The following is a 4,377-nucleotide window of genomic DNA, read 5'->3' as shown; positions in this document are numbered from 1 at the left end:
CACCCCCATCTCCTACCGACTAACCTCATCCCGCCCCCTTGACCTGTCCGTCCTCCCTGGACTGACCTATCCCCTCCCTAACTCCCCACCTACACTCACCTTTACTGGCTCCATCCCCGCCTCTTCGACCTGTTTGTTTCCTCTCCACCTATCCTCTCCTCTATCCATCTTCTATCCGCCTCCCACTCTCTCCCTATTTATTTCAGAACCCCCTTCCCCTCCCCCTTTTCTGATGAAGGGTCTAGGCCCGAAACGTCAGCCTTTCTGCTTCTTTGAATTCTGTTTGGTTTGAAGACTCCTTCAGTAAGTGAAGAAGGAGATAACTCTGAAAACTGTTCGAAAGCGACTTCCACCAACCCAACTCCACACTCTTAGGTGACCATGTATCTCTCACATTTTTACATGAATAAACCTCTAATTGATTTTACATTTTCAATATTGGTGCCTGCATGCACCAGGATATGAAAAATATTATCTCGCAGAAGATATTGTAAGGCAAACTTTACTGTTTATCAACGAACAACCTTGATGGCTAGACCCTGCATTGGTGCTTCAAAAATTGAAATGGAAGCTGTAAGTGCTGGAAATACTCTGCAGGTCTGGCTGCTTCTGTGGAGCGAAAGGCAAAATTAATGTTTCAAGTCAATATGACTCTTCTTTGGAACTGGTGACATCACACTAGAGTGGCAGAAATTGTTGGAGGATGATCAGTTGAATGTGAAGGCTGATCAAGTGGAAAAAGAGGACAGAAAGAACACTATTATGTTCTGGGAGGGACAGAAAAGGATGAAAGCAGAACTGCAAGAAATGGATTAGACATGTTTGGCAGCCCTGTCAAACACAGTGGTGAGGAATTCTAGTTGAGCAAAACGAAAGAAATGGTGAGAAAGGAAATAAAGGTAGGAGTTGGCCCTTGGTGCATGCTTCAGCATTCAAACTTCAACCTCAATTCAAGCCTCCACAGCCTGTTGGGGTAGAGAATTCAAAACAGTTATTACTCTCTCAGTGAAGAAATTCATCCTCATTTCAGTCTTAAATCCCTACATCATATTCTGAAATTGTGTCCCCCGATTCTCAACCCCTCAGCCAGGGCATTTACCTGTTGAATCGACCTGCACGAATTCTACCCTGTAAGAAGTTGTATGTTTCAATGAGATCGCCTCTCATTCTTCTAAATGTCAGAGAATACAAGCCCAGTTTAGTCAATCTGTCCTCATAGGACAATGCTGTCATTCTGAGAATCAGTTTGATGATTCTTTGTTTCAGTTCCGAGGAAGCTCCATTGTGGTAGGAACCATCATCAGAATGGGTGTGGCAGAAATAGATAAACAGGGAGAATGGAATGTAGTCCTTACAGGAAGCAAGGTGGCCGGAACTGTAGTCAAGGTAGCCATGGGTTTGGTGGGCTTATGATAAATATGATCCGACTGCCTTTTCCTGAGAAACGGAGATAAAGAAATCCAGGAAGGAAGGGGAAGCGTCAGAGATGAACCATGAAGGTGATGGAACTTCAAAAATTGAACCAGGTTAGTAGTGTGTAATGACTGCGAGCTATTAACCTCACCAATAAGAAGTGTCTGTTGTCTTAAAAGCAAGAAGGAAAACAATGGCTATGAGAAAAGGAAAGCTCCAAAAGGAGCGTTGCAAGTTTAGCACGATTCTGACTGCTGTGCATTTCATATAGTATTGTAGAAGTGAGATGGTTATTACAGCATCCAACTGATATAAAGTCATGTACACCCTAACCAATTATACATCATAAAACACCGATATTTTCATTTGTGATGAAAAGTGTGTAATTTATATGCATTAATATTATTGTTAGAGTTTGGGTTTCAAACTAGTGGTAAATGGATTTTGCTGAATTTTATGAAGGTTTTGTTTTATAAAAGAAAGGACAAGATTAGAGATCAAGTGATCATAAAACTTGTGGAGTGTTAATGGAAGAATGTTGATACTGGGGAGGTGGGGGCGGACAGGGGTGTGGTCTGTGACAGGGATTGTAAACATTGAAGGCATTAGCTTGCTTTTGGATCAAAATTAATCAAGGACTGAGCTGAACTGAAATAAAAACCTCGAGATTGAAAGCTTTTAGGCCAGATTTGGAGGAGACCTGTCTCGGGTCAGATGCAAATATAATTTTATTTTCTTGAAAGGAGTATAGGGCAATTCAAGAAAGCACAGTTACTTTAAGATTAAAGTTTAATTTTTGTCAAACTTCTATGCCAGGAGTGTTTGTTTAGAAATTGAAAGTTAGTAAAAGACAGAAAATCTAACCTTTCAGTTTTGTGAGTAAGAAGACTTCACAGTTCACAGGACAGAACTGGGGAGAAGCAGTTAAATTGAACCCATAAATTTGAAATTGAAGTGTAATTTCTTTGGATCTGAAATGCTGTAAAGCGATGGTGCTGAAGAATAGATAAGACTTTGTTTTGCCATGAGTTTTAAGATCTTTCAAACTGAGTTCTGTATTTAAATAGGTGTTTTTACGTGTAAAACTTCTGTCATATTGTTAAAGTAAATCTGCAGTCTTGTGTACTTACGTTAAGTGATTGACTACCATGTTAAATTTAAGACAAGTACACAAAAATATATAGCTTGACTAGTAGGAGCATCAGTTGGGATTAAAACACATTTACTTCCTTCATTGTGAACAATTTTTTTGTTGAATCTGCAGCAAAACAGAATGTTGCTGAATACACGTATCAATCTAAAATTTCTCTTCGAATATTATGTGACTTATGAGCGACTCCGTGACTGATGACACTCTGAATCTACTGTAGACTTGACATTACTCACATGAGAGGCTTGCATGTAAATATAACTTTGTAGGGTGGTCAGAATAATTTAATTAATCACATTACCTTCCATGCTGCCACAGGCTGCCTTGTATTTGTGTATTTAAACAAAAAGCATCAGAGTTTTGTTCAAAGTGTTTATGATACTTCTACAGTAAGTGAAGAGCTCATTCACTTGTTGATTTGATGGATTATTTTAAACTTTTATTTTATAAGGTTTGCCTTTAAAAAGTTGTGTCTAGGGAACCATTAGCAGCTGTGAAGCCTAAATGGTATCAGATTGTCCCTTCAAGGTGATTATACGTTGCTTGCTAAAATTCAGTATTCAGTGAGACAGACCTGTCATTGCTCTGTCATTCAGTACAAACATAAATTATTAACAATATAGCCTAAAATTCATAAACTTAAGCTCATTGAAATCTCTTCTCCACATAGCTTAACGCACACCATGTTTGGTTAAACCATCACCCCTGTCCTTGCTTACCTACATTGGCTTGTTCTCCATCAATGCCTCAATTTTAAAATTGTCATGTTCTCAGATCTCATGGCTTTGCTTCTCCACATCTCAGGAACCTTCTCTAGTCCCACAACCCTCCAAGAACCCTGTGCTGATCTAATTCTGACCACCTATTTCCACAATTTTAGTTGCTTAACATTAGAAAATTTGACTGCCTAAACTTTAAGCTTTAGAACTTCTTCCATGACTCTCTTTCCCCTTTTTAAGATGTTTATTAAAACTTAACACTTTGAGAATATTTTGATTACCTGTTTTAATATTTTCTTATGTTGTAGGGTGTCAACATTTGTTTGATAAGGTTCTTGTTCAGCATCGTAGGACATAATACTATGTTAAAGACTTGATATAAATGTAAAGTTATGTTTGCACTACAAATTAAAACCTCACCAGCATATGTTTCTATAGTGATAAGTTATTCATTACCGTTAATTAAATATTTCTGTCTGTCAACCAGTTGTTACTTAGTCATCTTATTAATACATATAAAGTGTCATTACTGTTAAAAATATAACCCTATATTGTGCTTCCATTGTGTAAAAACAATAAGTGTATGTACATCAACAGCACATATAAATTCAAGAACAACAAGCACAAAGTGTGTTGACCATAAATTAGACCTTTCAGAGAACTTTAGACACTGAATGTGGTTTTGAAACATATAAGTAAAAAATGTAATCCAGCATTACACCCTGCTTACTTCATCTTTTTTTTACTATATAACAGATTGCAAATTGCAATTCAGAACAAGCAAAGCTACAGAGATACTGAGTTACTTACACTGTGAACAGGATTCCAGTCACAGAGAGCTTAGAAGGCGCACTGTATTTGAAGAGCTTGAGTGATGTGTATTAAAGTAATATGCATGTGACGTATAATAAAGGCGTTGACATTCTCTCAACCACCTGTCAAACCAGCTTCACTAGAGCATGATTCAAATGCAAGTGTTCCATTAATTTAACATAGTGATTATAAAAATGTAAAGTGGGGAGAAGTATCTTGGCAGTAAGTATAAATGAGCGTTAAAAAGTGAATGACCACTTTACTAAATGTACCAACTGTAGA

The 4,377-nt window shown here is 37.7% G+C and overlaps 1 protein-coding gene across 1 annotated transcript in view; it reads right to left on the bottom strand.

The window, feature by feature from the left end:
* LOC109914928 (fibrinogen-like protein 1-like protein) overlaps nt 1-4,163 on the bottom strand; it is a 17,090-nt gene extending 12,927 nt beyond the window's left edge. The window contains exon 1 of the mRNA XM_048612537.1: nt 4,093-4,163. The gene's annotated coding sequence lies outside the window, so the exon portion shown is untranslated. The remainder of the gene's footprint in view (nt 1-4,092) is intronic.
* Between the last annotated feature and the right edge of the window lie 214 nt (nt 4,164-4,377).

Source organism: Rhincodon typus, chromosome 26 (genome assembly GCF_021869965.1).
Source record: "Rhincodon typus isolate 14 chromosome 26, sRhiTyp1.1, whole genome shotgun sequence".
NCBI classification, from domain to species: Eukaryota; Metazoa; Chordata; class Chondrichthyes; order Orectolobiformes; family Rhincodontidae; genus Rhincodon; species Rhincodon typus.
Note: the sequence above shows the minus strand (reverse complement) of the source record. Positions and strands in the feature narration are given on the sequence as shown.